The sequence below is a fragment of the Hyla sarda genome, chromosome 2 (assembly GCF_029499605.1).
Source record: "Hyla sarda isolate aHylSar1 chromosome 2, aHylSar1.hap1, whole genome shotgun sequence".
Classification (NCBI taxonomy): Eukaryota; Metazoa; Chordata; class Amphibia; order Anura; family Hylidae; genus Hyla; species Hyla sarda.
The window spans coordinates 261,173,115-261,187,043 of NC_079190.1; positions in this window are offsets into that span (position 1 = coordinate 261,173,115).

A 13,929-nucleotide genomic window follows, 5' to 3' on the forward strand; every position below is an offset into this window, starting at 1 on the left:
ATAACCTCATCCGCATCAGAGAGGGGGACGAGTGGAAAACGGCATTTAACACCAGAGATGGACACTTTGAGTATCTGGTCATGCCCTTTGGACTGTGCAACGCCCCTGCCGTCTTCCAAGACTTTGTCAATGAAATTTTTCGTGATCTGTTATACTCCTGTGTTGTTGTATATCTGGACGATATCCTAATTTTTTCTGCCAATCTAGAAGAACACCGCCAGCATGTCCGTATGGTTCTTCAGAGACTTCGTGACAACCAACTCTATGCCAAAATTGAGAAATGTCTGTTTGAATGCCAATCTCTTCCTTTTCTAGGATATTTGGTCTCTGGCCAGGGACTACAGATGGATCCAGACAAACTCTCTGCCGTCTTAGATTGGCCACGCCCCTCCGGACTCCGTGCTATCCAACGCTTTTTGGGGTTCGCCAATTATTACAGGCAATTTATTCCACATTTTTCTACCATTGTGGCTCCTATCGTGGCTTTAACCAAAAAAAATGCTGATCCCAAGTCCTGGCCTCCTCAAGCAGAAGACGCCTTTAAACGACTCAAGTCTGCCTTTTCTTCGGCTCCCGTCCTCTCCAGACCTGACCCTTCCAAACCCTTCCTATTGGAGGTTGATGCCTCCTCAGTGGGAGCTGGAGCTGTTCTTCTACAAAAAAATTCTTCCGGGCATGCTGTCACTTGTGGTTTTTTCTCTAGGACCTTCTCTCCAGCGGAGAGGAACTACTCCATCGGGGATCGAGAGCTTCTAGCCATTAAATTAGCACTTGAGGAATGGAGGCATCTGCTGGAGGGATCAAGTTCTCCTGTTATTATCTACACCGACCACAAGAACCTCTCCTACCTCCAGTCTGCCCAACGGCTGAATCCTCGCCAGGCCCGGTGGTCTCTGTTCTTTGCCCGATTTAATTTTGAGATTCACTTTCGTCCTGCCGATAAGAACATTAGGGCCGATGCTCTCTCTCGTTCCTCGGATGCCTCAGAAGTTGAACTCTCTCCGCAACACATCATTCCACCTGACTGCCTGATCTCCACTTCTCCTGCCTCCATCAGGCAGACTCCTCCAGGAAAGACCTTTGTTTCTCCTCGCCAACGCCTCGGAATCCTCAAATGGGGTCACTCCTCCCATCTCGCAGGTCATGCGGGTATCAAGAAATCTGTGCAACTCATCTCCCGCTTCTATTGGTGGCCGACTCTGGAGACGGATGTTGTGGACTTTGTGCGAGCCTGCACTATCTGTGCCCGGGATAAGACTCCTCGCCAGAAGCCCGCTGGTTTTCTTCATCCTCTGCCTGTCCCCGAACAGCCTTGGTCTCTGATTGGTATGGATTTTACTACTGATTTACCCCCTTCCCGTGGCAACACTGTTATTTGGGTGGTCGTTGATCGATTCTCCAAAATGGCACATTTCATCCCTCTTCCTGGTCTTCCTTCTGCGCCTCAGTTGGCTAAACAATTTTTTGTACACATTTTTCGTCTTCACGGGTTGCCTACGCAGATTGTCTCGGATAGAGGCGTCCAATTCGTGTCTAAATTCTGGAGGGCTCTCTGTAAACAACTCAAGATTAAATTAAATTTTTCTTCTGCATATCATCCCCAGTCCAATGGACAAGTAGAAAGGATTAACCAGATCTTGGGTGATTATTTGCGACATTTTGTTTCCTCCCGCCAGGATGACTGGGCAGATCTCCTCCCATGGGCCGAATTCTCGTATAACTTCAGGGTCTCTGAGTCTTCCTCCAAATCCCCATTTTTCGTGGTGTACGGCCGTCACCCTCTTCCCCCCCTCCCTACTCCCTTGCCCTCTGGTCTGCCCGCTGTGGATGAAATTTCTCGTGACCTTTCCATCATATGGAGAGAGACCCAAAATTCTCTCTTACAGGCTTCATCACGCATGAAGAAGTTCGCGGATAAGAAAAGAAGAGCTCCCCCCGTTTTTTCCCCTGGAGACAAGGTATGGCTCTCCGCTAAATATGTCCGCTTCCGTGTCCCTAGCTACAAGTTGGGACCACGCTATCTTGGTCCTTTCAAAATTTTGTCTCAAATTAATCCTGTCTCTTATAAACTTCTTCTTCCTCCCTCTCTTCGTATCCCTAATGCCTTTCACGTCTCTCTTCTCAAACCACTCATCCTCAACCGTTTTTCTCCCAAATCTGTTCCTCCCACTCCTGTTTCTGGCTCCTCGGACATCTTCTCGGTCAAAGAAATTTTAGCTGCCAAAAAGGTCAGAGGGAAAAATTTTTTTTTAGTGGACTGGGAGGGTTGTGGTCCTGAAGAGAGATCCTGGGAACCTGAGGACAACATCCTAGACAAAAGTCTGCTCCTCAGGTTCTCAGGCTCTAAGAAGAGGGGGAGACCCAAGGGGGGGGGGGTACTGTTACGCCGAGCGCTCCGGGTCCCCGCTCCTCCCCGGAGCGCTCGCTTCACTCTCCCCGCGGCAGCGCTCCGGTCACGTCCTCTGACCCGGGGCGCTGCGATTCCGCTGTCAGCCGGGATGCGATTCGCGATGCGGGTAGCGCCCGCTCGCGATGCGCACCCCGGCTCCCCTACCTGACTCGCTCTCCGTCTGTTCTGTCCCGGCGCGCGCGGCCCCGCTCCCTAGGGCGCGCGCGCGCCGGGTCTCTGCGATTTAAAGGGCCACTGCGCCGCTGATTGGCGCAGTGGTCCCAATTAGTGTGTTCACCTGTGCACTTCCCTATATCACCTCACTTCCCCTGCACTCCCTTGCCGGATCTTGTTGCCTTAGTGCCAGTGAAAGCGTTCCTTGTGTGTTCCTTGCCTGTGTTTCCAGACCTTCTGCCGTTGCCCCTGACTACGATCCTTGCTGCCTGCCCCGACCTTCTGCTACGTCCGACCTTGCTTTTGCCTACTCCCTTGTACCGCGCCTATCTTCAGCAGCCAGAGAGGTGAGCCGTTGCTAGTGGATACGACCTGGTCACTACCGCCGCAGCAAGACCATCCCGCTTTGCGGCGGGCTCTGGTGAAAACCAGTAGTGGCTTAGAACCGGTCCACTAGCACGGTCCACGCCAATCCCTCTCTGGCACAGAGGATCCACTACCTGCCAGCCGGCATCGTGACAGTAGCGTTACTCCACCTGGGTCTAGAAACAGTAACATTTCTGATGTGAGTATAGGGGTACATTTTTTGACAGTGGCAAAAACAGAAGTGGCAAAAAACTGGAAAAGTACAGAAGTGCCAAACATCCAATCCATAATTAACAAAACCCATTATAATTACACAATGGAATTACATATAGCCTCGGCTAACAACCAACTATCAAGATTTACTTTAACATGGGCAAAGTGGCTTGAATTTAGAGCTTAAAACACTACTTTTTTCTTTTTTTTTTTTCCCTCCTATCTTCCTCGCCAAAAAAAATTTAAATTAAAAAATTAAAATTAAAAATAAAAAAAAAATTATAATAATAATAATTTAATTTTTATTTTTTATTTACTGGACACCCTAACTTATGCAATTTTCTTTCCTTTCCTTCTGTACGTGTGACGAAGAGACTGTGTGTTGTGTATTATGTACTATAATATTGTAGTAAATCCTTTGAAAATAAAGAGTTTAAAAAAAGTAATCACCGGCTGGTATTTACAAAAATACTGAGTTTTTAGGTGTACTGTAGCGCATTTTTCTGCCCTCATAGATGTACGTATGCGATATGCACTTATGAGGGCAGAAAAATGCACTACAGTACGCCTAAAAACTCTGTATTTTTGTAAAACACCAGCTGGTGATTACTTTAATCTGTCCTTTCACAGTATGTAGGCCCTTGACAGATTAACAAGTACAACATAGTACACTGCTTAGATGTACATATGCGGTATGCACTTATGAGGGCAGAAAAATTTGATACAGTACGCTTAAAAAAGTATTTGAGTACAACACCAGCCGGTGAGTACTTTTGCCTGGACTTTCACAGTATGTAGGCCCTTGAGAGTTTAACAGGTACAAAATAGTACACCACTTAGATGTACGTATGTGGTATGCACTTAGGAGGGCAGAAAAATGCCCTACAGTATGCTTAAAAAAGTATTTGAGTAAAGCACCAGCCGGTGATTACTTGTTCATGGACTTTCACAGTATCTATGCCCTTGAGAGTTTAACAGGTAAAAAATAGTACACCACTTAGATGTTGGTATGCGGTATGCACTTATGAGGGCAGAAAAATGTGCTACAGTACCCTTAAAAAAGTATTTGTGCACAACACCAGCAGTAGACACCAGTGCTGCATCACACAGTCGATGTGTACTACACCCAAAATTGCACTTTCTCTCTCAATCTCACATCCTTCTTTATCAGTGCTTCTAGGCAGGATTTGTTCTTGAGCTGAGTCACTGCTGTTGTTCTGTGCAACACACTGCTCTCTGTAATAGAACGCTGTAGACAGTGAATGAGACCTAAATCACTGCCTTAAGAATGCTTTTCTGTGAAAGACACACTGCTCTCTGTCCCTCTGTGCAACATAGCGTTGACTTGACTAGGAGGTGAATCGCTACTGGAAAAAGCTTTTCTGTGTAACACACAGCGCTATCTGTCCCTATATATCTCTCTGCATTGAAAGGATGAAGAGACTGGCCACAATATGGCTGCCGATTATATAGGGCTGTGACATCACAGGGGTAACTGGCTGCTGGTAGGCTGCATCCTACATGTGATTCAGGGTCATCCTGCCTACCCTTGTTCCTACCTTCCCAGGATTCCTTGCCCCATGTCCTCACATGTGGATCTGCCATTTTAGATGCCCTGTAGCCTAGCCCGCACTAAAGGGAGTTTAATGAAGCTACATTTGCATTAGTTGCGAATCAAATTTTTCCTGAACTAATTCGGATTTGTCCTATTCGAATCGCTCATCTCTAATCATGACCCAAACTGACAGTTGTCAGTTTGGGTCATTTAAAGCGCAGTTGGGATGGAACTTTTGGTGTTAATACTTGTGGTGGTTATGGGAGCACTCAATGTATATGTCACATGACAACTAGTAATGTCACATAGTAACTAACTCAATGTGGCTCTGAAGCAGAAGAAAGGATATTTGGTCAGTCTTTTTTATTGGTGCTTTTACAGTAGTTTTACAGGATTTAGCAATGCTTAGGTGCTTCCTTAGCACATAAACGTGACATGACTAATGCAGATTTATATGTATGTTCCGGTTCTCAACTTCTCAGTGCTATATTACAAAAACTAATGATGAGAATCTTTACTAGTTGGTTAACTGTGGAGCAATGGGCAAAATGTAGACTTCACATTACTCACTCAGCGGGGGCTTCAGGGACACGACAATCAGAAAGACGTATCCAGGGAAGCCTTCCTGACATGCCAGACAGGCAGCACCAACTCAGACCAAAGGCCAATGAAGAAATTTGTGTGATTTCAAGAGGCCCTTGTTCAGCGTTCTCCTCTCTAATGAAGATAACGTTCAGGAATTTTGTATGCCTAGCAATAGCAGGGGCTTGGAAATAGTCATGTGGCATTGACAAAAGCCAAGCCTCAACTAGTACTAACAGGTTTAGGTCCTTCCCTTATCCTGGGACAGAGAGGCTGGACTAGGGACTTTCTCCTGCAATCACTGGCTAAAAGTAGCATGTGACCAAAGCACCATTTAACTGTGCACAGTATATGCAAAAATGTTAACCTTTTTACACTTTTGTTACCTCATTGTATGCATTAAATTTCAATGCACAAAAATACATTTGCATAACACTCTAGTACCTGATAAACACTTTTGATTGATGATTTAGGGTACGTTCACACGTACGGAGATTTGATGCGCAGGATTTGATGCACAGGATGTTCTGCTGCAGATTTGAGAACAGCTTCAAATCTGCAGCTGCAAATCCTGCGCATCAAATCTGCGTGTACGTGTGAACGTACCCTTAAGAAAACTTTATACTCTCAGCCATCCAGCAACTTTCTTAGGATGGTAACTGGCTTACTGTCATACTGAGACACTACAATATGGATGCAAAAATTCTGCAGTAAGTTTGTATCGGGTTAATTCAATACTCTTTGGTTCATTTGGTTTTTTACCAAACTGTCCCAAGGACTGATGTACAATGTCGGTATGGTGCTGTAAAATATGTTGCCATAATATAATAAATAGCAAATAATTAAAGTAATAGGAAATAAAACAATGATTTGCAGATTTGCATGCAATTTTGAAGTGCATTTCCAGCCTCCAGTTCTCCAGTTCCAATAATACTGGAATGTTTTATTATGTACACTGGCTAAATGTCTCCTATTTTTGTAGCCTGTCCAGGATTTTTTGTATGTACGATTAGCACCCCTAAGTCAGGGTGACCGCAAAAATTCTGCTCTGCTTTATTTTTTTCCAATAATATTAATATTTTAGTGGTGTAAGGCTTGTGTCACATGCAGCATTTTTTGGAAACACAACATTTCAGTTTTTTAAGCAATGTTTGAGCCAAATCCATAAGTGGGTCCAGCAATAAGTAAAAGATTTTTCTTTAAAAATCCCATTTCTTTTAAACCCACTCGTGGCTTTGGTTCCAAAAAAAATTCATCCAAAACTGCGGTGGCTTTTTTCCAAAGAACACTGCATGTAAAACTGCCCTAAAATCAGTATAAAGGTTAGAAAGACTATAAAATGTGAAGCATCCATAATAATCCTGCACCATATGTGCTTCCCTGTGTTGCCTCATTTTTGAGCTGACCTGGGATCCAGGCTATAAAAGGAGAAGTAGAGATTGTCAAATGAAGTAATATTCCATGTATTTCAGTCACAGTCTGGGCTATGACCTTTCTAACAGCATCGCATCAACTAATGTGTCTTCTTTGCTTGCTGTTGTAGTAATCCATAGAAAGGGAATTGATTTGATATTTATCCAACTGTCAACAACCAGAAAGAGAGAGAGAAAAAAGTCATAATTTGTACACATGGGAGATTAAATTCCTGTATTGCTGTCAGCTACATTAACTGACTTCCTGGATATCTCTTCAATTAGAGCACCATTCTCTAGCATTAATAAATCAATATTGATGCCATTTTGATATATTTTGAACGTCTTTCATTAGACACTTCTGTAAAGCTTTATTGTCCCTCCTGTACAAGTTGAGTCAAAGTTAATGATGCACAATAACTTTTGTCCATATGACAAATAACGTAGAGGCTGTGAGTCAGAATAGACCCTATTATTCTCTGTCTGAAGCAGAACAACAAAAAAATGGCAGTGATGCCAGATCTCTTACATGCCAGAGCTTCTGGATCAAATCTGAAGAAACTCAAAATCATCTCAAAATTCTGGACTAAATAAATAGTGCAGCATGCATTAAAGTCAATGGTGCCCAACAGCCCCCACTGACTTTAGTGCATGGTGCGCTATTTGGTGCAAGATTATGGCAGAAACTGTGGTGAAAGCTCTAGAATAGCATTGATCAGTGTTATCGGCGCTCCATTTCTCCAGCCTGTGATGAGCATAGGAGCATCAATCAGTCAGTGTGGAGGCTGTCTCAGCTGATCAAGACACTGCGGTATCACCGCAGTGGTCCTGATCAGCTCTGCTGAGCAGCTGAAATCGTTTTTTTTTCACATTTTAGATGCCGCAATCAACTTTGATTGCGGTGTCTAAGTGGTTAATACCAGGCATCACCGCAGTCGGTCATGTCCAGCATTAGACACGGGTCCTGGTGGCCACTGGGACAATCCCGCTATGACGCATGCTCAGCTCTTAAGTGCTCGTCATAGAAGAGGAGCAGGCGCAGGGCATACTTGTATGCCTTGTGTCCTTAAGGTGTTAAAGGGAGCTTGTCAGCACTTTGATGCTCCACAAAGTGCTTAAATTGCGTTATAGATGCCTGTGAGATATTGCTAAACATACCTGTATCCTCCAGATAGTAAAGGTTACCTCAGAAAAATACATATTCTGTGTTTTCAAAACTAATCTTGCCGAATTTGCATCATCTGATGTAATAGATGTCAAGTCAGCCTCAAAACTGTGTTAAAAAAGATTGTAAAGTTAATATATTCGCATACACAGATTATTGAATATATTTCTATGTGTACGAATATATAAATACAACATATAGCACAGCGAAAAAATTTTTTTTTATTTTACATGAAGATTTCCATCCATAATGAGCAAAAAAAACAAACAATTTTTTCAGCTGCTTTATTGCCAATTACAGATGAAAATCCATGCATGGAATAAAATGCGTTGCTTGTTTTTCCGGAATCATACATATACATACATATAAAAAACACATTACCAGCTATTTATCCATGAATTAAGATTTCTCCTCCTGAGTATTGTATAGTTCTAATATGTCTAAATGATATAATAGTTACTGAGTTGACATCATGCATAAATTTTACAATTTTCCTAACCCTCTTGTTCGGGACTCTAAGCTGTCCATATAAATTCTGCTTCCAGGACAAGGCATTAAACATCATTGATTCCTGCTTTGTCCATCAATCTGTCTCATTTCTGAAATCCTTTGAAACATTAGCAAAATAATTGATCAAAATGACATTGCATACAATAAAACAGGCACCTTCCAAAATGTACCATTCAAGTCTTAAAAGCATTGTTCAATTATGAATAGTCTAGAGGGAGCCATTCAGGACTTATCAGGGGATGAATAAAGATGGAAAATAGCTTATCAATATTATTGCAAATTAGTCATATTAATCTTTAAAGACCCAACCTAGCTTCGAGTTAATGTTGAGCCGACAACAAGATGTGAAAAAATATGTTTTGTCATTTAAGCTCTTACCAAAATATCCATTCTGTAGAATTGTGTAATATTTTAACAATCAAAGCATGAAGCTTTTATTTTTGCAAGTCAGCAAGTGCAGTACATGGCTTAGAAAAGAGAGAAAAAAAAGTAGGCCATACTGGCCAGAACATCAGTAAACCAGCGGGCACAAAAATTAGGATATCGTAAACAAATAAAGCAAATCACATAGCTCAGGATCAACATTGATTTAAAAAAAATCCTCTCTAAAGAGAAAGTTGGTCACTCCCCTCCAAAACATAAAGTAAACCTAAAATCTAATATCTAAATCTAATATAGCGTCATACAAAGTCAGACTGCAAGACAAAGTGGAGAGGACAGCTATGGTTTCCATTGTGTAATATTTTAAATAGCCCTGCTTATATATGAAACTAGAAGAAAATACATGCACATTCACATACAATGGTGCTAGCACAGTGTTAAATCTACATAACTTCTGCAGATATCTGACCTGCATCTATGCAACAAAAATTGGAAAACGATAAATAACAAAAAAGTATATATGGTTTTTATTCATATAGTGATCAGAATAATTCCCCATTAGGGTACGTTCACACATACAGGATCTTGCGCAGATTTGATGCACAGGATTTGTAACTGCAGACTAGAAGCTGTGCTCAGTCATTTAGTTTACATTGAAATCTGCAGCAGAAAATCCTGTGCATCAAATCCTGCGCATCAAATCTGCATATGTGTGAATGTACCCTTAAAAAGAATCTGCCCCCTCAAAAGGGTAGCATGAAACATCACCACTCCTCTCAGTACACAGGTATTACAGCTCAGTGTCATTCACTGCTTCTACTAGTAAGCCTAGAAGATGTATAAACTTGCTTCTGAAATAACCAAATTAGCCATTTTTTTTTTTTATGTTTAAAATATTTTTTTTGATTTTTTAACATACTAAATATATAAACAAAAAAAACTGATTGGCTGCTTAGTGTTTATGATTCACCTAAACCATATCATAAATTGTTCAAAGGCTTCCCTGTAGACCAGTGTTTCCCAACCCTTTTCAGCTCTGGGCTTAAAGAAGCAATGCACAATATATCTCTTGGCTATGTAGATTACAGTTTTGCTATATGCAGTGACTAACAGATGACATCATCTCTGATCGGAGTCGTTCACTTTCCTTTTTCTTTTGCATCCAGGTCAGACCGCAATGATGATTTCTTCCAGTCACAATTCATCACTGCTGAACCTGCCAAACAAACATATTAGGCTCTACACTTTTCCAGCATCCTCCTCTCTTTTTCCACACTTATAGGGTCCCAAACAGTAATAATTCTGCTGCATGATGCCTCGCACATTAAAGTGGGTGGGTAAGTGAGTTGGTGGGGAGGTGTAAGTCAGTTGGGGAGATGTAAGTAGGTTCCCCCTATTGGGTATATAGGTAATATTCCCAGTAGGAAGGTCCCCCCCCTGCATGTAGGTGCGCTGAGTATGTAGTTTCCCTTAGTAAGCTGGCACCCACAGTAGGTAGGTTTCCGCAGTTTGCTGGTATCCCCTATAGGTAGTTTGCCAAGTACGTACAGGGGGGTCCCTCTAAGAAGGACCCCCCCTCCCTGTAAGGAGTTTCCCCTCCTCCCCTGTTCATAATTTAATCCATGCTGGTAGGACTTGCCAGTAGGAGGACTTGCCCATAGGTAGCACCCCCCTGAAAGTAGTTTTCTCCCTGTATGTACGAACCCCTGTAGGTAGTCCCTTCTGTATATAGTATGCCCCATGTAGGTAGGACTCCTGTATGGGAAGTTGCCCCAGTAGTTAAGACCTTTCTGCTGGAAGTTTTCCCCAGTAGATAGGACACATCTGATGGTAGATTTCTCCTTGTTGGAAGCCTTCTGTTGGTAGCTTTCCTCCTGCATGTAGGATCCACCTGTAGGTAAGACCCCTTTGTAGAGAATTGGCCAAGGTAGGGTGGACCTCCATGTAGAAAGTTTTTCCCAAGTCAGTAGGTAGGAGCTCCTTATAGAAAGTTTTTCTCAGGTAGATAGGTAGAAATTTTGTTGTAGGAAGGTTGGTTTGGTTTTGTAGGTAGTAAGTTTGATAGGTAGCTAGATAAGAGGTTTAGTTGGTAGAAAGTTTGGTTGGTAGGTAGGTAGAAAGTTTGGTAGGTAGGTACATAGGAGGTTTTGTAGGTAGGTTACTTAGGTAGGCAGGAAGGAAGTTTGGTTGATAGGTAGGAAGTTTGCTTTGTAGATAGGTAAGTAGAAAATTTGGTTAATAGGTAGTTAGGGTTTTTGGCAGGTAGTAAGTACAAATGTGCTCCTGTGTCATTTTACCTAAACCAGAGCAGTCGGCAAAATGGAGGCTCCTTTTCATCAGGAAGTGTCTGACATTGTGGGCTGTATCTGCTTCAAAAATGTAGATTCTTCAAGCCCGACATATTGTGTACTCTGGGTCGAGTGAGAAGCTCCCAGCCTTGTGATAATGATGCTCACCACCAGACATCCCAGGCAGGAGATTAAAATTTTTGACAGATGCAATTTTCCCACCAGAGTCTCACATCACCCCTGGCAGGGTCTGACAGCAACTCGGGTTGTAGACAGATCATTTGATTTGATTTGAGACACTGTAGAATAGAATCTGAGAATAAAATAAAATATGTGATGCATAAGGGGGAAATCTATACTACGCTCTAATCATTGCCATGCCATGTGCAGAATTTGCAATGTTGGCTGCCATGTATTCATTCCAGATGGTCATTAATTATTTGTGCTTTGGTGGTGGAAAAAAAGAGAAATTAAATATATGTCAATGAACAAATCTGTTTTAATCGTGGTGGGATTTTGAAACCTTTGACCAAACCCAAAGTAAAGTAAGTGCTTGGGATTCAAGGCTTAACCACACCACAGTAACCACACCTTCCCTGTGTTAACTGATCTTTCACTTTCTTTCAATGAAAAACAGCTAGAAAGAAAAACAGCAAAGATTTCACAAGATTAAGATGGGTGCTGACTACCTTGAGATGTAAAACAAGCAACTATACATGCTACACATGACCACTTTATGTAAAAAAAATGCAGATTGTTTTATTAGAAAACAAGACGGCACTAGCCGTCGTTTCTTTTCCTCTTTTTTACCTCAGACGTGACCTCTGGTTTTCTTGGGTAGAGTGTAAATTACATGCCGCCAGCATAAAATATTAAACCCGATTCATACTTAATTATTGATGCTATTATCTATTTTCTAATAATGGCAATAGAAAATCAACATCCCCCATTAAATAGCTTTCTTACATTAGATGCTTCTTGAGGTTAGAATTCTTCCTCCAATTCTTTCATGCCGTATGATTAATGATTATGGGAAGTCCATAAATAGTCTTCCAGAAATGTTTTATTTGTTTTCTGTACCAAGAAAATGGATAGTGTTGTTGACTTTTTCAAGCAAGAGAAGTATTTGTTCTTTTAGAGGACAAATGCCTGTTCTAAACATGCGGTTATGCTCACATTGTGTAAAATCAAAACTAAAACATATATATTTCAAGGCAGGAATGCTTTCTGAAATACACATCGTATTAAAGGCTTTTTGTAAGCATTTTTTAAGCTTTATTTTTTATTTTTTTGTGTGTGTGTGTGTTTGTTTTTTAAATACATTTATGTGCATGTGTAGCTGCACAGGGCCAGGTATTGAAATTAAACAGAATACATAGAGTCTATTTTGTTGGGTTAACAATAAATGAATATACACATATTATAAAACAATAAAAGATAACAATACTAGTAGAATCTCCCAATAGCGGACATATATGAGGTTAAAAAAGTGTCTGCTATTGGGGAAAAAAGACTTAAAGGGGTACTCCGGTGAAAACCTTTTTTCTTTTAAATCAACTGGTGGCAGAAAGTTAAACATGTTTGTAAATTACTTCTATTAAAAAATCTTAATCCTTCCAGTACTTATTAGCTGCTGAATGCTACAGAGGAAATTACTTTATTTTTGGAACACTGATGACATCACGAGCACAGTGCTCTCTGCTGACATCTCTGTCCATTTTAGTAGCAGATGTATGCTATGGGCAGCAAGGTGGTGCAGTGGTTAGCACTGCTGCTTTGCAGTGCTGGGGATTTGGGTTCAAATCCCACTAAGGACAACAATAAATAAAGCATTGTTATAATAAAGTCAGCAGAGAAAACTGTGCTTGTGATGTCATCAGAGAGCATTCCAAAAAGAATATAATTTCCTCTATAGTATTCAGCAGCTAATAAGTACAGGAAGGATTAAGATTTTTTAATAGAAGTGATTTACAAATATGTTTAACTTTCTGCCACCAGTTGATTTAAAAGAAAAAAGGTTTTCACCGGAGTACCCCTTTAAAAATCTTTCTAAATGACTGAATACTGTACTCACTCTACAGTGTAATTACCTATAAAATATGATAAAAAGCAATAGTATAAAGAAATAATATTGCACTGTAATACAGCTTTAAAACAACAATTTAATCAATTATGTAGGAAAATTAATGATTTATCATGCTTGTACCATCACTTTCTCGAATGACGCCCACCTTCTCCTTCAGCTTTAATCCCGTTAGCGGGTGAGGGATAGGTGGTTGGTGGCAGGATTGACCTAATTGTTGAGGGAGTGTGCACGCTTGATTTGACCTGCCGATAAGCCTGGTTGTCCGCTATTGGAAAGTTAACGCGTCCGCATTGGTCTTTCTACGTCCTCTTGGGAGTGTCCACTATTGAGAGGGTGCAAATACATTAATTCTTATGGGAATAAAAACTGTCCACTATTGGGAGGTGTCCACAAAGAGAGATTTTACTATATATAATAAATCATGTCTGATATAAAGAAGTTACCCTATAGTCAAATAAAAAGGGAATAATTTTAGGGTAGGGCTAGGAGAGGGGTGAAATAAATATTATTATATCAGTGAGTATTACACAAAAATTATCAATATAAGTTTATTTCCTAACAAAGGACCACAAACTGAATGAATGTGAATATTAGTATAAATGCTTACTGCAGGGTAGTGGGGTTATGGCCTGTATACAGCAACCTAAGAAGAGTTAATATCCCAATACCGTACTCACAGAAAACACATAAAAAGAAGTGATATGTTACTTCTTTTTATGCTTGTAAAAATTACACAAGTGAAAGAAACATGCTTTAAAATATCAATATAACCAAAAGGACAAACCTTATATTCGGCACTGGGGTATAA